General features: G+C 46.4%; 1 protein-coding gene across 2 annotated transcripts in view; it reads right to left on the reverse strand.

Moving 5' to 3' along the window:
• RPH3AL (rabphilin 3A like (without C2 domains)) overlaps positions 1 to 12,915 on the reverse strand; it is a 157,744-nt gene extending 144,829 nt beyond the window's left edge. Inside the window, exon 1 of one of the 2 annotated variants that reach the window (XM_066363560.1) lies at positions 12,872 to 12,915. The gene's annotated coding sequence lies outside the window, so the exon portion shown is untranslated. Of the gene's footprint in view, positions 1 to 12,212; positions 12,238 to 12,871 lie in introns of those variants that run through there. The other variant, XM_066363561.1, reaches the window with a different exon arrangement.
• Positions 12,916 to 13,754: the final 839 nt, after the last annotated feature.

The raw sequence follows: 13,754 nt of genomic DNA on the forward strand, positions 1-13,754 counted from the left end.
TTATGAATTAATAACAATCTAATAGGAAGAAAATGAGTAAAGAGAAGTACAGGTGGCCTGACCAGCGGTGGCACAGTAGATAATGCGTCGACCCGGAACACTGAGCTTGCTGGCTCTGAGTGCGGGCTTATCAGCACCGGGTCATTGGCTTGAGTGGGGATCGTCCCCACAATCCCAGACTCGCCAGATTGAGCCCAAAGGTCACTGGCATGAAAAGCCCAAGGTTACTAGGTTGAGCAAGGGGACACGGGCTGGGCTCTGGTCCAGGCACATACAAGAAGCAATCAATGCACAACTAAAGTGAAACATCTATGGGTTGATGTTTGTCACCTTCTTTTTCCCTTCCTGTCAGGAAAGGAAAGGGAAAAGTCTGTAAATGAGGAGACACAAATAGTCCATACACATGTTCAACCCCAAAGGTGAAGGGATTAAGAAGTACAAATTGGTAGTTACAAAACAGTCATGGGGATGTAAAGTACAGCATAGGGAATATAGTCAATAATATTATAATAGCTATGTATGGTGCCAGGTGGGTACTAGAATTATTGCAATGATCACTTTGTAAATTATACAATTGTCTAAGCACTATGCTGTACACCTGAAACTATTATAACATAAAATATTGAGTGTCAACTGTAATTGGAAAGAAAATAATCAATCTTAGCAGTAATCACCGAAACGCCAAGTTAAACCACAATGAAATACACTTTCACACTCACCAGCTTGGCAAAAACTACAAATGTGGATGAAACTAAGCATTGGTGAGTATGTAGAGCAACAAGCACTCTGACCAGGGCAGGAGGGACTACACACTGCCTCTGTTTGGAAAAAAGCAGGAGGTGAAAACAGCCTCTGACCTTATCATTCTGCTCCCAGGAATACATCCCTGAGAAACTTACATATAGAAAGGACACTGACAATAGTAAAGAAGAGTAGAAACAACCCAAATGCCAATCAACAAGTGAGAGAGTTAAATAAACTGGGTATCTTTACACAAAGCAAAAGGAACTATAGTACCTAACCTGTGATGGCCGGTTCGAAACCCCAGGCTTGTCCGGTCAACTCACATATGACAAGCAATCAAGAACAACTAAAGTGAAGCAACTATTCATACAATCTCACTCCCTCTCTTTTTCTCCCTCTAAAATCAATAATATATATATATTTTTAAATCTTGCCCTGGACAGATAGCTCAGTTGGTTAAAGCGTCCCCCAAAGCTCAGGGGTTGCCATTTCAATCCCCAGTCAGGGCACATACAGGAGCAGACTGGTGTTCCTGTCTCTCTCCCGCTCTCCCTTGCTCTTTCTCTAATACCAATACAATACACGTGTTTTTTTTTTAAATTCCCTAAGTGGCCTGACCAGGCGGTGGCGCAGTGGATAGAGCGTCGGACTGGGATGCGGAAGGACCCAGGTTCAAGACCCCAAGGTCGCCAGCTTGAGCACGAGCTCTTCTGGGTTGAGCAAAAAAAGCTCACCAACTCGGACCTAAGGTCGCTGAGCAAGGGGTCACTCGGTCTGCTGAAGGCCCACGGTCAAGGCACATATGAGAAAGCAATCAATGAACAACTAAGGTGTTGCAACGAGAAACTGATGATTGATGCTTCTCATCTCTCTCCATTCCTGTCTGTCTGTCCCTATCTATCCTTCTCTCTCTCTGTCCCTGTAAAAAAAAAATTTTTTTAAAAATCCCTAAGCGAAGAAAAAAGTCTTAACTGCTGGCATGAAAAAATTCTCTGAGGAATCTCCACCACACACACAAATGTATCTAGTAAAAATATGGAATAGCCTGTGATTCCACTTAGCAAAATTCAAAAGCATACAATGTGTTAAGCATATAAATGTACGTGGTAAAGCTATTAAGAACAATAGGTTAATGATTATAACAAAATCCAGGTTAGTGTTTCCCTGGGGCTGGGGGAGAGAGGAAGATCCATTTAAGAAGCAGTATAAAAGGAACTTCTAAAGGGCTGCTGGTGCTCTGTTTCCTAAGTTAGCCGAGCACACGACTACTGTACTTTACTATTCTTCTTTACACTGTACATATTTCTCATATGACCTTTTGTATATATAGTTCACAATGTTTAAAAACTCAATAACTTTCTTACATTCCAACAGTATCCAGTTAAAAATAAAATGTAAAAAAAGAAAAGAAACATTTTATTCCCTAGCAACAAAAACATAAAACACCTAGGGACAAACCTAACAAGAAATGTTCACAACGGCCATGAAGAAATCTATGAACTTTTTTTTTTAATTTTTTATTTATTCATTTTAGAGAGGAGAGGGAGAGACAGAAAGAGAGAAGGGAGGAGGAGCTGGAAGCATCAACTCCCATATGTGCCTTGACCAGGCAAGCCTAGGGTTTCAAACCGGCGACCTCAGCATTTCCAGGTCGACGCTTTATCCACTGCGCCACCACAGGTCAGGCCAAAATCTATGAACTTTTACTGGTTTCTATAAAAGAGATGAGGATAGAAAAGAAGAAATAAAGAAATATAGGACAGACCATATTTCTAGAAGAAGACTCAATATAGGTATTATTTTATAAATTCACTATTATTCTAAATTTGATTATAAAATTTGTAGAAAAACAATGAAATGATTGTAAATTTCAAATACAAGAATGAATAAAGAGGCAAGCATAACCAAGGTTATTTTGAGAAAGAATTTGCACTGCTAGGTATTAAAATATATGAAGTCACAACAAAAAATATGATAGTAGAAGAAAAGAGATAGATTAATGGAAAAACAAAGTCTGGAAGCTAGTATGTTTACACAGTATGATGAAACTAACATTTAAGGTTATCTCAATACACCAAAGTTGCAGGTTCAATCCCCAGTTAGGGCACATACAAGACTCAACCAATGATGGCATAAATAAGTGAAACAACAAATCAGTGTTTCTCTCTCTCTCTTCCTCTCTCTCTGAAAAAATAAATCAATCATTAAAAAAACTTAGTCAGGGGAAGGGAGGAAGGATAGCTAGTGTCTAAGATCAAAACCCATAACCTAGTAACACCTAATTACTGAACCTGGGAGGTTAAGGAAGGGGGGAGTCATCGTTTGTCTTTTGTACCTTTTAAATTTTAAACATGATTATAATGGATATTCAAACAATAAATTTAAATTTAAAATATAGTTGGCGGGGAGCCTGGCCTGTGGTGGTGCATTGGGTAAAGCGTCGACCTGGAATGCTGAGGTCACTGATTCAAAACCCTGGGCTTGCCAGGTCAAGGCAGATACAAGAAGCAACTACTGTGAGTTAATGCTTCCTGGTCCTCCCCCTTTCTTTCTCTCTCTCTCTCTCTTTCTCTCTCCTCTCTCCTCTCTCTAGTAAATCAATAAATAAAATCTTTAAATGTGTGTGTGTATGTGTGTGTGTGTGTGTGTGTAGTTGGTGGGGAAAGAAACTAAACTGAAAGAACTGGTGGACAAGTTAGAAAGAAAGAAAATGAAAGTCTTTTCTCACATCATATACTAAAATAAATTTCAACTGGGTTAGAGATGAACATAAAAGAGAACACGCAAAGGAAAAGCCAAAACCAAATAAAGAACCAGAAGAAACTACAGGTGAATATTTATCTGACCTTGGGGTAGGGAAGATCTTTTAAACCCCAAAAAGCAAAGGAAGAAATCATAAAATGAAAGGACTGATGTCCTTAACCATGTGCTCAGACTGCCATAACAAATGCCATAGAGATTGGGTCACTTAAACAACAGACATTTATTTCTAACAGTTCTGCATGTGGGAAGTTCCAGATCAAGGTTCCAGGAGATTTGGTTCTTGGTGTGGACTCTTCCTGGTGTGCAGACAGTGGCCTTCTTGCTGTGTGCTGAGATGGCCTTTCCTTGGTGCATGCAGAGGAGAGAAAAGAGAGCCAGCTCTAGGCTGTCTCTTCTTATTAAGGGCACTAATCTCATCAAGAGGGCCTCATCCTCATGGCCTTACTTAACTCTAATTACCTTCCAGATGTCCCATCTCCAAATATCATCACATCGTGGGTTAAAGCTTCAACATAATGATTTTGGGAGAACACACATATTCAGTTCACCATACCATATATACATTAGATACTTCTCTATATTTAACAATAATAATAGAAAAACAATGCCTGACCAGGCAGTGGTGCAGTGGATAGAGTGTCGGCCTGGGACCCTGAGGTCCCAGGTTCGGAACCCCGAGGCTGCCGGCTTGAACACAGGTTCATCGGGCTTGAGTGCAGGCTCACCAGCTTGAGCACAGGATTGCCAGCTTAAGCGTAAGATCATAAACATGACCCCATGGTCACTGGTTTGAGCCCAAAGGTCACTGACTTAAAGTCCAAGGTCACTGGCTTGAGCAAGGGGTCACTGGCTCAGCTGGAGCCCCCCAGGTCAAGGCATATATGAGAAAGCAATCAATGAACAACTAAGGTGCCGCAACTATGAGTTGATGCTTCTCATCTCTGTCCCTTTCTGTCTGTCCTGATTCATTCCCTCCCTCCCTCCCTCTCACTCTCCCATCCTTCTCTCCAGCTAAAAAAAGAAAAAGAAAAAAGAAAAACAAACACTGAATTGAGAAAAAAATGTGTTGCATATAAGTCAACCAATATTCTTATGGATAAGTAAACATGTTTAATAAAAGGCAGATTATAAAGTCACTTATATAGACTGATCTCAATATTTATTTATTTTTAATTTTAATTTATTTTTTATTTATTCATTTTAGAGTGGAGAGGGAGAGACAGAGAGAGAGAGAGAGAGGAGAGACAGAGAGAGAGAAGGGGGGAGGAGCTGGAAGCATCAACTCCCATATGTGCCTTGACCAGGCGAGTCCAGGGTTTCGAACCTGCGACCTCAGCATTTCCAGGTCGACGCTTTATCCACTGCGCCATCACAGTTCAGAGACTGACCTCAATATTTAAACACTAAACAGTGGTTATTCCTAGAGGTTGGGAATCACAGATTTTAATTTTCTTCCTTGCTTTGGTATATTTTCTAAATTTTCCACAATAAACATGAATTATACTTTCATAATATTTTTTTAAATGACCATCATTTTCAAGAAGTGTTATGCCATAGTCAAGCAACATCAGGGACAGAGAGTCCCATTCTGAAAACTTTAAGGATGGTTGACAAGTCAGGTGCCCCGCCCCACCCAGAGTCTGAAATGCATGATCCATCTCGCTCTATGAAGGAACCTCTGAAGGAGGCCAGTACCTCTCCCCAGCGGAGGCAGCCATGATGGGGATCTTGCATCAGTAAAAATCCCGCCCCATGAGAAAGGGAAGACTTATGTGAGATGGCTCCAAAGTGACAGAACAGACCCAGAGACGGAACAATAAAGAGGCAGATATCAGCTTAAAAGAGGGAAGAGCCTCACCAGGCGGTGGCGCAGTGGATAGAGTTGGACTGGGATGTAGAGGACCCAGGTTCAAGACCCCGAAGTCGCCAGCTTGAGCGTGGGCTTACCTGGTTTGAGCAAAAGTTCACCAGCTTGGACTCAAGGTCTCTGGCTTGAGCAAAGGATTACTCGGTCTGCTGAAGGCCCGCGGTCAAGGCACATATGAGAAAGCAATCAATGAACAACTAAGGCAGTGGTCCCCAACCTTTTCTGGGCCACGGACCTGTTTAATGTCAGAAAATATTTTCATGGACCGGCCTTTAGGGTGGGACGGATAAATGTATTACGTGACCAAGACAAGCGTCAAGAGTGAGTCTTAGACGGATGTAACAGAGGGAATCTGGTCATCTTTAAAAAATAAAACATTGTTCAGACTTAAATATAAATAAAATGGAAATAATGTAAGTTGTACATTCTTTCTCTGCGGACTGGTACCAAATAGCCCACGGACCGGTACCGGTACTGGTCCATGGCCCAGGGGTTGGGGACCACTGAACTATGGTATCACAACGAAAAACTGATGATTGATGCTTCTTATCTCTCTTTGTTCCCGTCTGCCTGTCCCTGTCTATCCCTCTCTCTGACTCTCTGTCTCTGTAAAAATTTAAAAAAAGAGGGAAGAATTTCTGCCTATCTGAGCTGTCCCTAAATGCAAAACACTATACATACAGTGTCTCCTGTCCTGGTCCATCCATGACTCAGAGATGCTTGGAGGAAGGTATCTTACATCAGGACGAGAGCTAAACTAGACATTAATTTTTAATTATATAAGTATTTTTTCCTTTAAGAATTTTAAAAAATAGTATACTTAAAATAAGTGATTTGAGGTATATAAATTATATATCTATAAAACTATTAGAAAGTATCAGAGAGAAGGCGAAATTACTCTTTGATATCTCTCTCTCTCTCTCTCTCTCACAGACACACACACACACACACACACACACACACACACACAATCCTAGTCCCTAGCCCCCTTCCTAGAGATAACAGCTATTATCAGTTTGGAATGCATTTTTCTAGACCTTTCCATATGCTTTTACATGTAGGTATGTATATATACCTGTATTCATATAAAGTATATTGTACATATAAAGTATGCCCTTTCTAAAAAGGGCATCATCATGTATTTATCACTTTGAAACTTGCTTTCTTCATCTTACAATCTTAGAGATTCATCTACATTATTATATAAAGGTCTAAATAATTATTTTTCCCATGGCTTTATAAATCGGATCCCTATGAATTTTTTTCTTAATTATACCCCGGCATTTTGGCCAACCTGGCATCTTCTGAGCCTCAGGTTTGTTCCGTCATTCCTCCTTACGATTCCAATCACCGCCCAACAATGAGATGGGCTACCCTCGTTCCTAGCAGCATCTGAGCACAGGCCGAGTGGCCACCCACCCTGGATACTCATTGAGGAGACTCCTGAATGGGGAGGAGGCCCTCTGAACCCCAAGATGCTGCATCTCTGTAAATTAGAAGATGAGTAAATGAGAAGAGGGTGGGAGCTGAACAAGAGGAAACTTTACAAAGTCTGTCATGAGTTTAACTGCCGGAAGGCGCCAGACCCAATGACAAAAATACACCAATATGTAAATTAGGCGTGAATGCAGCTGTGGGAGTCAGGCAGGGCAATACTAGCAGTGTGCCTCCTCACCAGGTACACCCGCCACCAACTTCGTATGGATCCCACAGCAGGCACTGCAACACTCAATAGATTAACTGTCCATAATTTCCTAAATGCTTTTACATTATGTGCTAACTATGATTCTATTCCACAGAGGCTTAACTGTGATCTTTCTTAAGGAGCCCCAGTATTTTTAGCCACATATAACTGCCACGTGAAAGAAGGGCTGCTCTCCCAGTGAACACTGCTTACTCTACAAGCCGGCGCATAGCCCTTGACACCCGATGTTTGCAGGCAGCTCGCTGCTGTGGTGGGTTGAGAGTATCTGTGCGACTCTGTATTCTCTCCATATTCTGCAGTTTCTCCAAGCCAATCTGGCATCCCACAACAAGCAGAAGGCCACAGATACCACCTCTCTTACCATCAGTGAGAAAGGGGCAGCTTCACCTACTCAACTCGGCAAAACCCGAACTCAAACCCAAATCCAACTGAGTGGAGGGGGACGGGAGCACAGCAGAACTGAGAGTGGTCCTGCTCCCACATCCCCAGGGCTGTCCCCTCTCAGAACCTAGGTGCCCCCCCCCATGTCACCTCCAACCTCTCTCAAGAAATCTGCAATTCCAGGTACAATGACGTCAAGAATGTGGCTCCTGCCTGACTAGGTGGTGGCGCAGTGGATAGAGCGCCGGATTGGGATGCGGAAGGACCCAGGTTCGAGACCCCGAGGTCGCCAGCTTGAGCGCGGGCTCATCTGGCTTGAGCCAAGAGCTCACCAGCTTGGACCCAAGGTCGCTGGCTCCAGCAGGGGGTTACTCGGTCTGCTGAAGGCCCACAGTCAAGGCACATGTGAGAAAGCAATCAATGAACAACTAAGAAGTCGCAACACGCAAAGAGAAACTGATGATTGATGCTTCTCATCTCTCTCCGTTCCTGTCTGTCTGTCCCTGTCTATCTCTGCCTCTGTAAAAAAAAAAAAAAAAAAAGGGAATAAATAGGAAATTAAAAAAAAAAAAAAAGAATGTGGCTCCTATATGGAAATGAAGTGTCTGTATTTATGTCCTGGGTTTAGGGTCACTGCTGCCTTTTTCGCTGAATTTTACTGAAGTATGACACAAATACACAGAGAAGTACACATATAAAAACTGATGGGATTTGGGGATTGTGAACACACCTATGTGACCAACACCCAAATAAAGAAACCAAACCTTGCCAGCCTTCCAAAGCCTTCCTGGTGCTTCTGGGAACCTACTCCTCTGACTTCCAACACCTTACGTTCATTTTGCCTTTTGTGCACTTCGTAGAAATGGAACTACACGGTACAAGCTCTTTTTCATCTGGCTCCTGTGCTCAGCAGTGTTTGTGCGATTCACCTGTGTCCCGTGTGGCCGCAGATTGTTCGTTCTCACTGTTAGAGTGTCCTATTGTGTATATTCACCCCAATTTATTTGTTCATTCTACTGCCAAAGGACGTTGGGTGATTTCCAGTTTATGTCTATTACAAACAGTCCTCCTGAGCATTCTCGCCCAGGTCTTTTCCCTGCAGCCTTTTGCCCATCATAAGATATAAAAGGTTGAAAACCATTGCTTTAAGCCTCAGATCTTGAGAAAGCTAATCTGTCCCACCTCTACAATTTACCCTTTCTTCTCTTTAAACATAGTCCTTCCAATAAAGGAAGAGCACTATTGGCCACAGGAGTCAGACTTCCTAAAGCCCTATTCTACCGCCTAGTTGCTATGTGCCCTTAGCGGCAAGCACTTCAACCTCTCTGTGCATGTTTCCTTACCTATAAACAGGAATAAAAATAGTTCTAAGTTCATTTGGTTGAGGGTTAAATCTGGAAACAGTGCCTGCACTTAGCAAGCACTCATCAATGTCAGTAGGTATGATTACTGCCAAAGGCACCTTCGATTGGGTGGCCCCTGCCAAAATGGTTGAGCGAGGCCCGCTCACAGGAGACAGAAGATGAAGACTTTCTCACCACCTCCAGCGGGAGCAGAGCTGCACCAAAAAGCCCTCTGAGCCACTGCCACGCCCCCTCCCTCTGCCCCTCACTCATCAAGGATGCCGCCGCACTGGCTGCTGCCTTTCTACCCACAGGACCCTGGGTTTCACCCAAAATGTGACCTAACCCAGGGGCACCCTTCCAGGGTCATTGTTAATGGTGTGCCAGCAGCTCAGTGACAAGCTGCTGGGGCACCAACTGTGCCCAAGCATTGCTGCCTGAAAAATCAAATGTTTTAAAGTCCATGCAAAAGGAAGAGTGAAGCAGAGTACTTCATTTTTTTTTTTTAGGTGACAAAGATGGAAAAAGCCCCTTGAGGCATACAGTGCAGGGACTGAAGAGCCAGAGACTGGGGCCTCTCACTACTGGTTGCCATGGCAACTATATTTCACAGCAGGAATTCATTTTCATATGACAGTGACCTGTGGAGGAAAAGGAAGGACAGCTCCTAAAGAAACTTAGTTGAACAGTATGTTGGGGCAGGAGGACTGATTTTGTTTATCAAAAAAAAGCATTTAAAAGTACCTTAAGGGACAGAAGTGACCTCAGGGCCCCTAGGGATTCTCTGTTCCTACTTAAGACAGACACATAGACACACAACCACACACAATCACACACTTATGCACAAAGCTAGTTTCAAAGGACTCCAGGGCAGATGTCACTGGTCCCACCGTTAATCATATGCAGATGTCACAGTGTCCCTGAGTCACTGGTCTCAGCATTAACCATCTGTTCTTTGGTGACAAAGTTCTTTCCAGGACTCCAGCCGAGTCCCAAGCAACCTGCCGACCAAGCAACCAGGACATCCTGCACACCTGGGAACACACTCCCCGGACTGACACATACACATTCCTAGAGAAATAGGAAATCCTAGTCTAAAACACACCCTCGGAAGTCCGACTTCAGCTCCAACCTCTGCTCTGCCGACCTACAAGCTGCGTGGGGTAGGCAGGTGTGTGGATCTCTCTGGGTCTGTGTCCGCATAGGCAAAATGAAGATATAATCATAGCTCCCACCCCTCCCTCCTTGGGTGGTTAACACACTGAAGGGGACACCTAGATAATTAGCACACGCCCTACACATAACAGCCACTCAAATAAACAGCTGCTATGATTAAGAGCTAGAAGAGTAACTCACGCTCATCATCTGATTGGAAGCTATAACAGAGAACAAAGTATTAACTTGGGTGGCACAAACTGTAATGAATGCATCAATAAGCCCAGTAGCAGCGCAGACCAATGGGAATCTGGAAGACTGTAACAGTCCAGCAGGGAGGTGGAGTTTAAATCAGATGCTGAAGGCCTGACCTGTGGTGGCGCAGTGGATAAAGTGTTGACCTGGAAACACTGAGGTCGCCGGTTCAGAGCCCTAGGCTTGCCTGGTCAAGGCACATATGGGAGTTGATGCTTCCTGCTCCTCCTTTCTGTCTGTCTGTCTGTCTCTCTCCTCTCTAAAATGAATAAATAAAAAATATTTTTTTAAAAATCAGATGCTGAAGGATGATAGGAAGTGGTTTGTTTTTTGTTGTTGTTTTTTTTGGAGGTTTGGGGTGGGAATTCCCAAGAGGAAGGCAAGAAGCTTCAGGGACAGAGAGGGACCTGCAATCAGCAGACAGCTGTGACGGTGCAGGATGAAGTGGAAAAGCCAAGAAAGGGGCCCCCAGTGCAAATGGGAGAAGCAAAGTTTTCCCAGGGAAAATGGCATCTTAGCTGGGTCCCAAAGGGTAAGGGCAAGAAGGTTGGCTATGGGAGCAAAGGAAGCAGATGCAGGACAGGAAATTGGTCCTGAAGAGTGAGGCCACATGATGAAGGAGCCACGTGAGGTAGATAAATGAGCTGGCTTTGTGTGGGAAGAAGCCCAGAGCTTCTGAAGATTTCTTTGGGGAGAGGGTTCAGTGACAAGGTAAATGCAGTAGTCAGGGACCATGGAGTTAGAGACGACATGCCAGATGGACTGTGGGGGCTGCAGGGGGTTCTGGCATCAGAGAGACCAGCTAAGGGGCCTCTGAACTCTGACCTGAGATGTTCAAGGCCAGGGAGAGGCAGAGATACTTCAGGGAAAAGTGAGTATGACATTGGAGGAGGAAACCGATTGCTGATAAGTGAGGGCAGCTGCCCAGAAGGGCAGGCCAGCCTTGCACACGCTGAGTGTGGGGTATCACTGGGCGCCCAAGGAGTCAGGACTCTAGCTGGACCCCAGGGTGGGAGCTCCCTAAGAAGCTAAACACAGGGCCTCACAAAATGGTGCAGAAAAGAAGGAAGAGAGGTCGGAAGAGGAGAAGGAAAATGCAGAAATAAGAACAAAGCCAGGAGGGAGGAGTGCCCCAGAAATCACAGCAGAGAAAGCTGCAAAGAGGACACGTGCACACAGGGGTCCAGGTCTGGGCACGTGGACAAGGCGGACAAAAGAGCAGTGTCTGGAGACGGACGACTTCCAGAGAAGCGGTTTCAGCGAAATGGTGGGGCCAGCAGCCAGGCTGCGGAGGATTAGGAGGGGAGGCGTGGAGCTGAGAGGCAGGCAGCAGGTGCAGAGCACTTGTTGGGAAAACGTGACAGTGAGAGGAGGGAAGGAAGCCATGGTTCCCATGCACGTTTATTACCCTCCCCCCCAAAAAAAAGGATGGGAGGCCAATGGCTCTCAGGAGAATAGAGGGATATGAAAACCTGGTTAAGGTTAAGGGCACAATTTCTCAAGGTGTGGGAGTGGGCTGAGGCAGAGACTGGCTTTACCAGGGTGGTCGGGGACACCTGACTCCTCCAGCCCTCAGACTGCTGGGAGTACCAAGATCCCCATGCAGCCTCACAGATAACCTGATCATTCACATGAACTGCCTGGCCTTGAACCTCACTGAGGATGGGTTTCCCCCTTTCGCATCACACTTCTTCCCAGGGAAACCTCTGGGTGGGAGAACAGACTAGCCAGATGGGAAAATCCGGGTCCTCAGCCTCTGAGCAGCCAGCCTGGCAACAGGCGTCAAAATTCCCAGACTTTCCAACAAAGCCCTCTCCACAGCCCAAGAAAGGAGGCTTCCATCCTAACAGCGCAGAGGCCATGGGAACCATTGTGAGCCCGAGCCTTCACGCTGAAGTGCACAGGATGGATTTCAACACTACCTCCAAACCTTCTGCCTGGAAAAACAGAGGCGGGCCTGACTGCTGGGAGTGGGTTTCCCGAGGGCTGGAAAACAAACCTGGGGCATGATTCTCGGGCTGAAACCGAGGAATATTGTCTGGCCAGTGAGAAACCCCTCCGCCTCGCACACACTCCTGGGCATTTTAACCATGGGCTGAAGTTCAAATGTCCAGGGCCAGGGCCAGCCACGGCGCCCCACGCCAATCTTCTGGAGTGCGGGATCCTCACCAAAGGCAAGGCGGAGGGGCAGTGGCGCACCGCCCGGCGCGGGCGCGGCGACACCCAGGACACTCCCGCCGCACGTGGGCGCCCCAGCAGGCGCTGGGTAAACATCGCACTTGTTGACTCGTTCGCCGGCACGCTCACCCCAGCGCCGCCTGGTGTCCGTGGACGCCTTCGCCAGCTTTCCCCTCCCCCACTTGGCCACCCCCACGATCCCACCTCGGAGCACCCATCGGGCTCCCGAGAGGGACCCGGACCGGGTTGCAGGCCAGATGCAAAGTGCCAACCGTCCGGGGGGGGCCGGGCCGGGCGCTGCCCGCGCCCCGCCGTCCCTGGGACTCGCCCCTTCCCCGGGCGCAGAGAGCTCCTAGTTCCCGTCCTCTGCCCCAGGGCCGCCCTGTGGACCCCCTCGGCTCCCGCCACGAGCCAAATGCACTCCCCAGGCCCGAGACCCAGCCCAGAAAGTGGGGGCGGCCCCACTTTAATCAGACTTACCTGCGGGTTCAGCCCAGCCGCCCGGTGTGCTCCCTGGCTGCCCTCTGGCGGCGACCGCAGGGACCCAGGCGCCCGCCCCGCTCCGCCCTCTCCCACCTAGAACCTGTTGCCAAGGGCGGGAGAACCCCAGCCTCAGGTCACCTGGTTGGCAGGACCCCTCTGAATGGATAGTCTTGCCACGAAACGGGTCTCGACTGCCCTTTCTTATTATTAGATAACAAACATCACTATCTTTTCCTTAAGCAGCTTCCAGTTCTTACTTTCTGGAACTACAGGATCTTCGAGGCCCATTTTGTGTATTTCCTGCCCCAGTCCTAGAATCAGCCACTTACTAGTATTAGAAACCAAGATCTGGGGGCTAGGTATGGTCTTTGCTACTGGACCCATAGCATTTTATAATTAATAACCTACAGCAGACCAAAGGAAGTTAGACCTCCCTGTTCTCTTAAGTGTTCTTGTCTGGTTATTCCTGAGGCTTGGGACAATAGCTTCAAAGACAGGCCCTGGACCCCAGGCCCTGGAAGGGAGGTGGGCAGTGAGAAGGCGGCAGTCCCCGGGCACCCAAGGAGGCCTTGGAGTGACCTACAGGCCAAGGTGAAGATCTGGGTGCTGTAAAGTCAGCTGAGTAGTGGACTTCCAGCCAGCAATGGCTGCAAGGTCGCAACCTAGAGATAAATGGGCCCATGAAAACTAAATAGCAACGGAGGCAGTGTCCAGCAGGCATGCTGACTCCGGAGATCATTACGGAGGGTGTTTGGCTGAGAGAGCTTCTGGTTGTGTGTGTCTGTTTGAGAGATGATGTTTATACTTTAAACCAGCTTCTCAAATGTGGCCTTGGGGCCTCTTATGTCAGCAGCACCTAAGGACTTGTTAAATATGCAGA

The sequence above is a fragment of the Saccopteryx leptura genome, chromosome 2 (assembly GCF_036850995.1).
Source record: "Saccopteryx leptura isolate mSacLep1 chromosome 2, mSacLep1_pri_phased_curated, whole genome shotgun sequence".
Taxonomy (NCBI): domain Eukaryota; kingdom Metazoa; phylum Chordata; class Mammalia; order Chiroptera; family Emballonuridae; genus Saccopteryx; species Saccopteryx leptura.